Below are 15,000 nucleotides of genomic sequence, written 5' to 3' on the forward strand. Positions count from 1 at the left end.
GAGAGAGAGTGAGAAAGAGCTTATGATCGTGTCTTAAAACAGCAGACGTTTATTTATTTTATTGTAGATGTTTATATATTAATGTTTATATGTTGTATAATGCGAGATGTTTATGGATTTTGCAATAGATGTTTATATGTCTCACAATAGCTGATGTTTATGTGTTTGGATTCTGCTTTGATGCCGGTGAAGGCCTTTTGATCTAAAGAATTGGAACTACCCTCCTCTTCCTCTGATCAAACCTGATTATATCTCGTTCTCGAGACTCTTTATGATCCTGTGTGTTTAGTAATTCCCAATAATAATAATAATAATAATAATAATAATAATAATAATAATAATAATAATAATTAATAATAATAATAATTAATAATAATAATAATAATAATAATTAATAATAATAATAATAATAATAATTAATAATAATATGCTCTTCGTGTTTTCTTTTTCGAACTTTAGTAAATAAAATTAATAAAGAATAATAATTAATATGATGGAAATAATATTATCTTTATTGCACTATTTAGTATTTCGTAAATTGATAAAAAATATTTTAATATTATTAAAATGAATATTCCCATGATAATATTAAATAAACTGATGATATTATTGATTTTAATGCAAATAAAATCCGAGTTAATATTCCGAATAAAATCCTGTTTGTTTTACTGCTAGGATCATTGTCTCTTGCCGTGAGTTGCCACGGATGTTGCGTGGTTTGTCGCGAATGTTGCCGTGGCCTGCCGTTAAGTCAACGGCTGTAACACCTTTGCCTCCGTGTCAAGGACACCATCGTCCGTAGCAGCTGCTGTGTGTCACGTCCTGGACATGAGACAGTTACCCTCTCAACCTAATCATCTAATGTGGGAAAGGACACTGTGTGTACAGTTGTGGATTATTTAGTAGAGGAGACGTTTCGCTACGAGTGGCTTCGTCGGTCCTTCTTCAGTCATTAGGACTGAAGCCACGAGTGGCGAGATGTTCCTTTTAATGAATATCCAGAACTGTACAGAAGTTTGCTTTTACCACAGTGTATCGGCATAGTCAAGCTGTTTACAACCGGGTCGTCTTACAGCGAAAAGTACCGGACGATATGGCTTGTTTCTGACAAGTTTGTAGGCTCAGGCACAAGTTGTAGGATATGCTTTTAGATCCGAGTCAATCTATATCAAAGCTTGACGTGATAAAGCTGTACACACAGTGATGGCTGTAGCAATAATGACTTGTTCTGTGACCTGTCTCTTTGTATTCTACCAGCGCAGGTTGACGGATTTCAACTCCTCCACCGCTACCTCTCTGGCTCCCATCAATGTCTGCTGGCCTATATATACTTCCTCTTTCACTTTTTTGTTAGTGTGATTTTGTAAATGGTCCAAGACGGACCGAAGCGTCGTCGTCAGCTTCTCTCTTCTATGTGCGGGTTATTTGTGTATCGTTCCAGTCACGGTATTGTGCCTTTTTTGCTATTTAACACCTTGTTAAATAACAAGGTGTTAAATAGCACCTTGTTATTGATGAAATATGACTAGGAAAAATAGCTAGCTTTTGTTTCTTTTTGTGTAATTATAATAGGGTAGCACCACAAAGACGTATCCAATTTTGTTTAAAAAAGTTATTTAACAAAGACCTCTGACAGGTGAAATTCCCTGACGTATAAAGCAACACTGACACCTGCTTCAGAGTAAACATTGGACGTGGGTGTTCATGCTCAGGCAGGATTTGGAGGATTGGAGGAAGACCAGGAGTGGGGAATCAGAGAGGAGATTCATAGGCAGCTCTACTGTTCTTGTGGATATACTGTAACGAGGAGTGTGTGTCTCTGTGAAATGGATACTAGTGTCCAATATGTCAGCTGCTGGTTGCCTGTGTGTGTGTGTGTTTGTGTGTGTTTGTGTGTGTGTGTGTGTGTGTGTGTGTGTGTGTGTGTGTGTGTGTGTGTGTGTGTGTGTGTGTGTGTGTGTGCTCTCACTGAGTTGTGTTTTTATGTGTTGAGATTCAGGCCTGTTGTATTGTTCCTTCTTTATGTTATTATGTTGTCATTATGTCTACACTTGAAACTGTGTTAAATTTGCCTCCACCACCCCACCATCCAGCTTATTTCAATTGTATAACATCCTGAGACTGAAGAATTGTTTCCTGACATTTCTGTGTGTCATCTGTGTTCTTAGCTCCCACCTATCTTCTCTTGTCCCTCTGCCTTGTCTCATACTTCTAAAGAATGTCTTTTTTGATCATCCCTTTATTCAAGGTTGTCTGTCACATTTAATTCTCCGAGTCTCTCGTCACTGCTCAACCCTCTCAGTCCTGGAACACATCTAGTTGCATTATCTGTCTACTTTTTCTCCAGCTGTTGAACGTATGCCTTTTCAGATGGGGATTCTAGTCTTACTCTGCGTACTCTAAATAGGTCTGACGTACGTCGAGTACGAGGCACTGAAAGAGCCCTTACAGAGGTTTCTGAAAGCAGATCGAGGATTTGCTAGTCATACACCACTGATGTGATGCAATTTATACGTGCCACTGGCGATACGTTAGTTGCAATAATTTATTCCAGGTTATCTCTTTATTTGCTTTCTGCAACTTCTTCCTTCCATTTTATCTGGTCTTCTGCAACCCACTCCGATTTGCCCAAAATTTTTGCATATTAGTGGCTTTCTTTTGTGCCTACTAATGTTTTCTTACATATAACTACATTATTTGTACCGCTTAAAGAAGTACGAATTTGTATTTGTACCTTACTCTTACTTGGGGTAAACCACAATAGTCACTTGTCTGAACACTCCTGCAGGTTATCCAGATACTCTTGTAGCTTGTCTCGGGACACTAGAGGACCATGACTGAAACAATACCATGATTGGAACAATACCATGGCTGGAACAATACCATGACTGGAACAATACCATGGATGGAACAATACCATCCCTGGAACAATACCATGGCTGGAACAATACCATCCCTGGAGCAATACCATGTCTGGAACAATACCATGGCTGGAACAATACCATGGCTGGAACAATACCATGGCTGGAACAATACCATCCCTGGAACAATACCATGGCTGGAACAATACCATGGCTGGAACAATACCATCTCGTAAGTTGTACATCATTAGCAAACAGCAATACGCAGGATTAAATCTCTTCTGGCAAATAATTTACATATATTAAGAAGAGTGATGGTCCTAGTATTGATCCCTCGGGGTCCCTACTTAGTACGTACTCAGTAATGAGATTCATATCCCAGGTTTAGAGTTTTTCACTGCGATGTCTGCTGAGAATATCATGATGTACGTTGCCAGCAATGCAGCCAGAAGACCGACAGCAGTAAAGTGAATCTCGTACTTGCTGTGTCTGCAAAAACTTATACTAAGCACGAGATATGGTGGAGATAAACAGTATAAAATATCGACACGATGGAAAGATAGACACAAATGCAGTATTATGTTGTTCGTGACTTGATAAAAACACATTGTGTGAGCGAAACGTAGACAATAGGATAGCATTATACTGCTTTTGTCTATTTTTTCCACGAGATATAGTGAGGAATTAGACACGTGTGTACCACCTGGGTATCTTTATTTGAAGACTTTTCGCCAGCCAGTAGCTTTTTCAGCTCAGTTCAGAGATAGCAATCGATGAAAGTTTTTAAAACATCAGGCAATCAGTTCCTCAGCCCTACAGAACTATACACAGAAAACACTGGAACCGTGAACAGTTCTGTAAGGCTGGGGACTCATTACCTCACCTTCTACTGTTTTCGTATATCAACATCTGTGTATTGTGTATAGAATCTCTGTATTGAATTGCAAGAGTCACTAAATGGCGACATGTGCAACCCAGATATTGGAGATGTCGGTATTGACGTGTAAGAGATGAGGTCTCATCTTAAGACTGATGCTTCCTAGATGTTCTTCTCTCAGCTCATGTCAACCTTCTGGACAAGGCAGAGGACCTCGCAAGATAAATAATCTCGAGGTAAATAACCTCGCGAGTTATTTACCTCGAAGGGCTAATAATCCTTGAAAACCCGGTAAATCCTAGCAGTGTGGATTATTTCCGCGGCTTTAAGGTTCTCCCCAGCGATGCTGTCCACAAAGATTAATGGCTGTCGCCGATTTTGTTTTTCTTTTATAGCAATGGATTTTTTAATTGCATTATTAGTGGTAGTTTGTTACCTCTGGCGGCGACGTTATTACCTTACTAGTAACGCCAACATTAGCGTTGGATCTAAATAGCGTAGAGGAGACAATACTACAGAAAGCCCGTTGTAGAATAAGATTTTATTGATGCAACATTTCGCTCAAAGCGAAAGATTGCTTCAATAAAAACTTATTCTCTAACCTGTGTATTTTATTTAATATATATTTATAGAATTAACCGTTTATTTGTGATACAACAGTACAACGGGAGTTGCGTTAGCAGTTAAAAGGAGAAAATAGCGTGTGAGCTGCGAGGGATAGTAGTGTTACGCCCTCTTGCGGAAATTAATGGTACTGACCTGTAAAAACTTTGACCAAATCCAGGAAATTTGACGGAATCATTTTATTTTCCCGGCATTACTCTTATCCAGTATTCGCCAAGTACAGGAGGATCTGGGATTAATGTTTCTGGGGTCAAATCATTAGTGAGCTATTAAATTTATATTTATAAACCCTAGATAATAAACGACTGTCAATAAACAGAAGACTGGACGGGGACTCGAGCCGTAGTTCATGTAAAATACGTAAATACAGCGATGTCTGTGATGTAAAATAAGGTACCGGGTGTTGCACTCGTAGGAGGCCCCGAGTTGGTACTCCTGTAGTTGCAACCGTCTTGTTTGTATATTATGTCTGTACTAAACGATAACTCGGGGCCTCCTACGAGTGAAAAATCCATCTAAAAAAAGTAGCGACCATATTCGCATCTACGTGAGAAATACCATCGCCTTCAGTAGCGCAATCTATCACTGAACAGGTTATGCGAAAAATAACCCGAGTCAGGTGATTTTCTCTGCCAAACGCGATAACGAGAATAACAACTTGCCTGATCATCTGTGATGTTGGTCATGGCTGGCTAGTCGCTGAGGCGTCACCTAATTAATAGCTTGGGTGTGTAGGTCCTGGTGCTGCTGGCTGGTTCATCATGAGCATCCAGACGTGTACTGGCTGATGCCCCGCACCGTGACGCTCATATGTTCATCCTCGGCATCCAGACGTTCATTGAACACTGTCATCAATACCGACTGGTTGGTTCTAGATACAGAAACACATTTATTGATGTCGATGGATGTATTCATGACAGAACGGTTCTCTCACATTTCTATTGTGTGTTTACTCGAAGCAGCCAGACATTTTGCTGTGAAACATAATTGTTTCTTTCAATGTAAACAAAAGTCTTACCGTAAATGATTCTCTACAGTGTAAACATAACACCTTACTTTCCTTCTACAAAAACCACGAAATTCATTTTCTGGTCTCAGGATTTTCTGAAATTCACAAAATTGTCCAAATTCTGGGTATATTTACGCTAAGGGTCTCGTCCAGTCCCTCCTGACAAGTGACAACACTCTCGTAAATCACTGGAGAGGACTCGGTAGTCCCCGCTGGCAAAACGACAACAAACATTGTCACAGTGTTCAGCGCTGGAGAGAGGAGAGTACCAGGTGCAACTACTAACACTAATGACTCGGATTTCTGTTGTCGTTTCGTTCTCAAGTCGTTTTCTTTTCATTGTCACAAATGTAGTCAGGTTTTCACTTACATTAGAAGGTTCGTCGATAAGCTAGAAACTTTCCATATGGAAAGTGGAATCACTGTGACTTTCCACGTTAGTTTTCACAGCGGCTTTCATCCCCCGGGGTGTCTAGTACCTGTAAAAAATAAAAATATGTTGATAAACACGAACAATAGAGCATGTTTAAAAAATTTTGTAAATAAATATGTAGGATTGTACACACTCTCCATCCTCACCCACCTCAACATTACTGAGGACCTGGCACTACTGAGGACTTGGCATTACTGAGGACCTGGCACTACTGAAGATCTGGCATTACTGAGGACTTGGCACTACTGAGGACCTGGTATTACTCAGGACCTGGCACTACTGGGAACCTGGAACTATTGAGAACCTGGAACTACTGAGAACCTGGAACTACTAAGAACCTGGCACTGCTGAGAACCTGGCACTACTGAGGACCTGGCACTACTGAGGACCTGGCACTGCTCAGGACCTGCCACTACTGAAGACCTGGCACTATTGAGAATGTGGTAGTGGCAGTATTCAGGACCTGGCACTACTGAAGATATGGCACTACTCAGGACCTTTCACCGGCAGTAGCCGTAAAAGTGACCCTCTACTATACTTGTAAAGTTTATGATTAAACTTGCACTGTAAGGAAGCCCCCCGCCCCCCCTCCCCCCCTCGGTTATTTCGACTTGAAGTGCTCAATTTAGAGCGAGCGTTCAATAACCCACACAGCTTTAGCGTTTGCAGTGAATAATAATAATAATAATAATAATAATAATAATAATAATAATAATAATAATAATGAGTATCAATAATAATAATAATAATCTACTTAATCTTGTTCTGTAACTTGAGTCCGTCTTCATTAGTATATAAAAATTAAATTGTTCTCTGCGAATATTTACAGTTATGAGGTTTATGAACATCCTCTCGCTGGAGACTGACTTCTGATGTGTTTACAGTCGTAGATGACAATTTGTTTTAAGGTTGCTAAAGATCATTTTTAAGTTTGCCCTTAACTCATAAGCAACCGAGATTTTTCATGATTGTACGAGCACTGATAACGCACTTGAAGAGCTTTGAGTTCGATCTTGCCGCTGCTGTGTTGGTGTGAGATTAGTCTCTTAAGATAGTTATGTTGGCGTGAGTTTCGTCTGTTATCACAATTATGTTGGTGTAAGATTAGTCTGTTAATACAGTTATGTTGGTGTAAGATTAGTCTGTTAATACAGTTATGTTGGTGTAAGATTAGTCTGTTAATATAGTTATGTTGGTGTAAGATCAGTCTGTTAATACAGTTATGTTGGTGTAAGATTAGTCTGTTAATACAGTTATGTTGGTGTAAGATCAGTCTGTTAATACAGTTATGTTGGTGTAAGATTAGTCTGTTAATATAGTTATGTTGGTGTAAGATCAGTCTGTTAATACAGTTATGTTGGTGTAAGATTAGTCTGTTAATACAGTTATGTTGGTGTAAGATCAGTCTGTTAATACAGTTATGCTGGTGTAAGATTAGTCTGTTAATACAGTTATGTTGGTGTAAGATCAGTCTGTTAATACAGTTATGCTGGTGTAAGATTAGTCTGTTAATACAGTTATGTTGGTGTAAGATCAGTCTGTTAATACAGTTATGCTGGTGTAAGATTAGTCTGTTAATACAGTTATGTTGGTGTAAGATTAGTCTGTTAATATAGTTATGCTGGTGTAAGATCAGTCTGTTAATACAGTTATGCTGGTGTAAGATTAGTCTGTTAATACAGTTATGCTGGTGTAAGATTAGTCTGTTAATATAGTTATGTTGGTGTAAGATCAGTCTGTTAATACAGTTATGTTGGTGTAAGATTAGTCTGTTAATACAGTTATGTTGGTGTGAGTTTCGTCACGTCTGAAGCCGTGGTTGAGCGCTCCTAAATGCTCACAGTCTTCGTGATACGCTATTTTCTACGAAAATTCATTGACGAAATGGTAACTACGTTCATCTCATATAATTTAAGCACCTATTTCCTCCTGTACCACTGCAGTGCTGCCTTGCAGAGCACACCACTACGCTAACACCAGGCTCTTCATATTGCTAGACAAACGGGATGGAACCTTCATGGTAAATCTAATGAATGCACTACGGAATTCATAACTGAATTCAACTGAATCTATTCACAGAGCACCTGACCAGTGAGAGAAAATCCTGTGTCACGAACCTTCTGGAGTTTCTCGACAAGGTAACAGAAGCGAGACAGAATAGAGCAGTATAGGCAGACCGCATTTTTTGGGGGGCTGTAAGAAGGTTTTTGACTTGGTACCGCGGAAGGGACTAGTTGCCACCTTGGAGCCAACGACACGAACGACTTGTTTAACAATGGTATGCTCACATACGCACATAAATCACTCTGACATTCCTTTTTGCTCCTCTGGAACCTTTCCATACCTCGACGACCTGTATACTAAAGCGATGCCACAGGGGACAATACAGGGGCAATCTTGGTACTTAAACAAATAACCCGCACATAGAAAGAAATTTTATGAAGACGTTTCTGTCTGACTTGGATCATTAGCTAGTAACCTAACACAAGAAATTAAAGGAGACAGTTCCAGTCATGGTATTGTGCCTTTCTGTTCCTTATACCGTATATAAGCCAGACAGCATTTCAACCTAGTAGTCCAGTGTAGCTTTTGTAGTATTCCACGATACATCTGTAGCAATCACAGTGTATCTCGTGTAGTACACAGTGTATCTCGTGTAGTACACAGTGCATCTCCTGTACACAGTGTATCTCGTGTAGTACACAGTGTATCTCGTGTAGTACACAGTGTATCTCGTGTAGTACACAGTGTATCTCGTGTAGTACACAGTGTATCTCGTGTAGTACACAGTGTATCTCGTGTAGTACACAGTGTATCTCGTGTAGTACACAGTGTACCTCCTGTAGTACACTACAGAGTACCTCCTGTAGTACAGTGTACCCCCTCCTGTAGTACATAGTGCACCTAGAGCTGTACCACACAGTGTACCTCCAGCAGTACCCCACAGTGTACCTAGAGCTGTACCACACAGTGTACCTCCAGCAGTACACCACAGTGTACGTCCAGTAATACCCCACAGTGTATTTCCTGTAGTACCCTACAGTGTACCTCCAGCTTTACACCACAGTGTACCTCCAGCAGTACCCCACAGTGTACCTCCAGCAGTACCCCACAGTGTACCTCCAGCAGTACCCCACAGTGTACCTCCAGCAGTACCACACAGTGTACCTCCAGCAGTACCCCACAGTGTACCTCCAACAGTACCCCCACAGTGTACCTCCAGCAGTACCCCACAGTGTACCTCCAGCAGTACCCCACAGTGTACCTCCAACAGTACCCCCACAGTGTACCTCCAGCAGTACCCCACAGTGTACCTCCAGCAGTACCCCACAGTGTACCTCCAACAGTACCCCCACAGTGTACCTCCAGCAGTACCCCACAATGTATCTCCAGCAGTACCGGACAGTGTACCTCCAGCAGTACCCCACAATGTATATCCAGCAGTACCGGACAGTGTACCTCCAGCAGTACCCCACAGTGTATCTCCAGCAGTACCGGACAGTGTACCTCCAGCAGTACCGACAGTGTATCTCCAGCAATACCGGACAGTGTACCTCCAACAGTACCGACAGTGTACCTCCAACAGTACCCCACAGTGTACCTCCAACAGTACCCCCACAGTGTACCTCCAGCAGTACCCCACAGTGTACCTCCAACAGTACCCCCACAGTGTACCTCCAGCAGTACCCCACAGTGTACCTCCAGCAGTACCCCACAGTGTACCTCCAGCTTTACACCACAGTGTACCTCCAGCAGTACCCCACAGTGTACCTCCAGCAGTACCCCACAGTGTACCTCCAGCAGTACCCCACAGTGTACCTCCAACAGTACCCCCACAGTGTACCTCCAGCAGTACCCCACAGTGTACCTCCAGCAGTACCCCACAGTGTACCTCCAGCAGTACCCCACAGTGTACCTCCAGCAGTACCCCACAGTGTACCTCCAGCAGTACCACACAGTGTACCTCCAGCAGTACCCCACAGTGTATCTCCAGCAGTACCGGACAGTGTACCTCCAACAGTACCGACAATGTACCTCCAGCAGTACCCTACAGACTCACAGTTCATCACACTTCAACATTCACCTCACCTCACCTCACCCACCAATACACATACATGCAATTCACACCTTTTCTATGACTTAATAAAAATCTTAACAAATCGAATGCTTAACCCAATAAAATCTCTTCCAGGAACCGTCTCATCTCTTCACTATCCTCTTCAGGACGCCATTTGAATCGAGAAATTTATATGAAGACCCCGACGCGGTCTCGGGTCACACAGTAAAGCACGTTAGTTACTCACATATATATATATATATATATATATATATATATATATATATATATATATAAAGATATATATAAAGATATATATAAAGATAAAGAATCACACACAAAGTGGGAGTTGTCACAGCTGCTCTTTGCTGATGACACTGTGCTCTTGGGAGATTCTGAAGAGAAGCTGCAGAGATTGGTGGATGAATTTGGTAGGGTGTGCAAAAGAAGAAAATTAAAGGTGAATACAGGAAAGAGTAAGGTTATGAGGATAACAAAAAGATTAAGTGATGAAAGATTGAATATCAGATTGGAGGGAGAGAGTATGGAGGAGGTGAACGTATTCAGATATTTGGGAGTGGACGTGTCAGCGGATGGGTCTATGAAAGATGAGGTGAATCATAGAATTGATGAGGGAAAAAGAGTGAGTGGTGCACTTAGGAGTCTGTGGAGACAAAGAACTTTGTCCTTGGAGGCAAAGAGGGGAATGTATGAGAGTATAGTTTTACCAACGCTCTTATATGGGTGTGAAGCATGGGTGATGAATGTTGCAGCGAGGAGAAGGCTGGAGGCAGTGGAGATGTCATGTCTGAGGGCAATGTGTGGTGTGAATATAATGCAGAGAATTCGTAGTTTGGAAGTTAGGAGGAGGTGCGGGATTACCAAAACTGTTGTCCAGAGGGCTGAGGAAGGGTTGTTGAGGTGGTTCGGACATGTAGAGAGAATGGAGCGAAACAGAATGACTTCAAGAGTGTATCAGTCTGTAGTGGAAGGAAGGCGGGGTAGGGGTCGGCCTAGGAAGGGTTGGAGGGAGGGGGTAAAGGAGGTTTTGTGTGCGAGGGGCTTGGACTTCCAGCAGGCATGCGTGAGCGTGTTTGATAGGAGTGAATGGAGACAAATGGTTTTTAATACTTGACGTGCTGTTGGAGTGTGAGCAAAGTAACATTTATGAAGGGATTCAGGGAAACCGGCAGGCCGGACTTGAGTCCTGGAGATGGGAAGTACAGTGCCTGCACTCTGAAGGAGGGGTGTTAATGTTGCAGTTTAAAAACTGTAGTGTAAAGCACCCTTCTGGCAAGACAGTGATGGAGTGAATGATGGTGAAAGTTTTTCTTTTTCGGGCCACCCTGCCTTGGTGGGAATCGGCCAGTGTGATAATAAAAAAAAAAAAAAAAAAAAAATATATATATATATATATATATATATATATATATATATATATATATATATATATATATATATATATATATATATGTCGTGCCGAATATGTAAAACTGGTCAATTAGCAAGAACTCATTTAAAATTAAGTCCTTTCTGAAATTTTCTCTTATACGTTTAAAGATATCTTTTTTTCATTAATGTTAGTGTAAAAATTTATAATTTTCCACCAAAAGAATCTTAGAAAACTTACCTAACCTTATTATAACAAGAACAATTTATGTTAGCCTAACCCAACTAAATATATTTTAAATACGTTTTCATTAATGTAGTACTAAACAAACACAGTGAAATATATTTTTTTCGTTAGGTTCAGAATGAGTTTGGCGAAATTATTGCATATACAAATTTTCACTTGTCTTATATGGCAAGATGAGCGTTGCTATTTAAGCCAAGATAGCAAGTTCTGCCTATTCGGCACGACATATATATATATATATATATATATATATATATATATATATATATATATATATATATATATATGAAAGAAGAAGTCAGATAAAGATGAGGATAACATTGAAGGCAAGACGGATAACATGACTGCGAGGAAATAAAATATTTTCTCCAATATTTTCCTGTTTTTTTCCCCTTGTGAACTTTTACTTTCTATAGCGTCTTTGTGGAGAATTTGTGTTCACTTTCTCTCTGGTTGTGAAGGGAAAAAATAAAAGTTTGCTGGAAAAGTGTTCGAAAGGGAGCCAGGAAATGTGGCCGGGCAAGTGTGTGTGTGTGTGTGTGTGTACTCACCTAATTGTACTCACCTAATTGTGGTTGCAGGGGTCGAGACTCAGCTCCTGGCCCCGCCTCTTCACTGATCGCTACTGGGTCCTCTCTCTCTCTCTCTCTGCTTCCTGAGCTTTGTCATACCTCTTCTTAAAACTATGTATGGTTCCTGCCTCCACTACTTCACTTGCTAGGCTATTCCACTTGCTGACAACTCTATGACTGAAGAAATACTTCCTAACATCCCTTTGACTCATTTGAGTTTTCAACTTTCCAATTGTGACCCCTTGTTTCTGTGTCCCATCTCTGGAACACCGTGTCTTTGTCCACCTTATCTATCCCACGCAGTATTTTGTATGTCGTTATCATGTCTCCCCTGACCCTCCTGTCCTCCAGTGTCGGCAGCCGATTTCCCTTAACCTTTCTTCGTAGGACATTCCCATTAGATCTGGAACTAGCCTTGTTGCAAACTTTTGCACTTTCTTTAATTTCTTGACGTGCTTGACCAGGTGTGGGTTCCAAACTATTGCTGCATACTCCAGTATGGGACTGACGTACACGGTGTACAGATTCTTGAACGATTCCTTACTGAGGTATCAGAAAGCTATTTGCAGGTTTGCCAGGCGCCCATATGCTGCAACAGTTACCTGGTTAATGTGTGCTTCCGGAGACGTGCTCGGTATTATACTCACCCCTAGATCTTTCTCCCTGAGTGAGGTTTGCAGTCTTCGGCCACCTAGCCTATACTCTATTTGCGGCTTCTGTGCCCTTCCCCGATCTTCACGATTTTGCATTTGGCGGGGTTAAATTCTAGGAGCCATTTGCTGGACCAGGTGTCCAGCCTGTCCAGGTCTCTTTGTAGTCCTACTTGATCCGCATTTGATTTAATTCTCCTCATTAACCTCACATCATCTGCAAACAGAGACACTTCTGAGTCTATCCCTTCTGCCATGTCATTCACATATACCAAAAATAGCACTGTTCCCAGGATTGACCATTGTGGGACCCCGCTCGTCACAGGCGCCCACTGTGATACCTCATCATGTACCATGACTTGCTGTTGCCTCCCTGTCAGGTATTCTCTGATCCATTGCGGTACATTTTCTGTTATACGTGCCTGATTCTCTAGTTTCTGCACTAATCTATTATGAGGAACTGTGTCGAAGGCCTTCTTGCAGTCCAAGAAAATGCAGTCAACCCACCCCTCTCTCTCATGTCTTCTGTTACCTTGTCATAAAACTCCAGTAGGTTTGTGACACAGGATTTGCCTTCCATGAAACCATGCTGGTTGTCGTTTATAATCTTGTTCTGTCCAGGTGCTCCACCACTCTTCTGATAATCTTCTCCATGACTTTGCGTACTATACACGTCAGTGACACTGGTCTATAGTTTAGTGCCTCGTTTCTGTCTCCTTTCTTAAAGATTTTGACTACATTTGCCGTCTTCCATACCTCAGATAGTTGCCCAGTTTCAAGGGATGTGTTGAAAATTGTTCTTAGTGGCACACACACCGTCTCTGCTCCCTTTTAGGACCCACGGAGAGTTGTCCGGTCCCACCGCCTTTGAGGTATCAAGGTCACTTAGCAGCTTCTTCACCTCCTCCTCTGTTATGGGTATTTCATCCAACACTTGTTGGTATATCCCTTGTTGGTGTACCCCTCTGTTTTGTCTTCCCAGTGTCCCTTCTGTCTCCACTGTAAATACTTCCTTATATCTCGTGTTGAGCTCCTCACATATTTCTTTGTCGTTTCTTGTGAGCTCCCCACCTTCTTTCCTCAGCCTGATTTAATGGTCCTTGACTGTTGTCTTTCTCCTGATGTGGCTATAAAGCAGTTTCGGGTCAGACTTGACTTTCGATGCTATGTTATTTTCGTACTGTTGATGGGCCTCCCTCCTTATCTGTGCATATTCGTTTCTGGCTCTTCGATTAATCTCTTTATTTTCCTGGGCCCTTTGCTTTCTGTACTTTTTCCATTCTCTAGTGCACTTAATTTTTGCATCCCTACACCTTCGGGTAAACCAAGGGCTCATTCTCGTCTTCCCATTATTGCTGTCGCCCTCGGGAACAAACCTTCCCTCTGCCTCCTGGCATTTTGTTGTTCCGTAGTCCATCATTTCGTTTACTGACTTTCCAACCAATTCTCTTTCCCATTGAACCTCCTGCAGGAAGTTCCTCATACTTGTGTAGTCCCCCCTTTTATAGTTTGGCTTTCCCTTTCTGCTTCTGTTACCCTCTCCACTTGTAGCTCTACAATGTATTCAAAGCTCAGAACCACATGATCACTAGCTCCAAGGGGCCTTTCATATGTGATGTCCTCAATGTCTGAGCTACTCATTGTGAACACAAGGTCCAATCTTGCTGGTCATCCTCCCCCTCTCTCTCTGGTAGTGTCCCTAACATGTTGATGCATGAGATTTTCCAGTACCACAACCATCATCTTGGCTCTCCATGTTTCGGGACCCTCATGTGGTTGAAATCGCCCATAACCAGTAGCTTTGCTCTACTCGAATGAGCTCTTCTGGCCACTTCAGCTAGTGTGTCCACCATTGTTCTGTTGCTCTCATCATATTCCTCTCTTGGCCTCCTGCAGTTCTGTGGCGGGTTATACATCACTGCAATGATTACCTTATGTTCTCCTGACTGAATTGTACCTACTATGTAATCCCTTTCTCCAATCTCGTCCATTCCTTCCATTTCCTGATATCCCCATCGGTTTTTAATGAGCAGTGCAACCCCTCCTCCCCCCTCTACTCCTTCTATCTTTCATCACGATCTGATATTCGTGTGTGTGTGTGTGTGCTGTGTACTCACCTAATTGTACTCACCTAATTGTGGTTGCAGGGGTCGATACTCAGCTCCTGGCCCCGCCTCTTCACCGACCGCTACTAGGTCCTCTCTCCCCCTGCTCCATGAGCTTTATCATACCTCATCTTAAAACTATGTATAGTTCCTGCCTCCACTACATCGCTTGCCAA

The 15,000-nt window shown here is 41.8% G+C and overlaps 1 long non-coding RNA gene across 2 annotated transcripts in view; it reads right to left on the reverse strand.

Annotated features, from left to right (window-relative positions):
• Positions 1 to 4,808: 4,808 nt before the first annotated feature.
• Positions 4,809 to 15,000, reverse strand: part of LOC138854906 (uncharacterized) — a 188,199-nt gene continuing 178,007 nt past the window's right edge. For both annotated transcript variants that reach the window (XR_011394064.1, XR_011394063.1), the window contains exon 3: positions 4,809 to 5,850. This is a non-coding gene — a long non-coding RNA (uncharacterized lncRNA). The remainder of the gene's footprint in view (positions 5,851 to 15,000) is intronic.

This window comes from Cherax quadricarinatus, chromosome 74, assembly GCF_038502225.1.
Source record: "Cherax quadricarinatus isolate ZL_2023a chromosome 74, ASM3850222v1, whole genome shotgun sequence".
NCBI lineage: Eukaryota > Metazoa > Arthropoda > Malacostraca > Decapoda > Parastacidae > Cherax > Cherax quadricarinatus.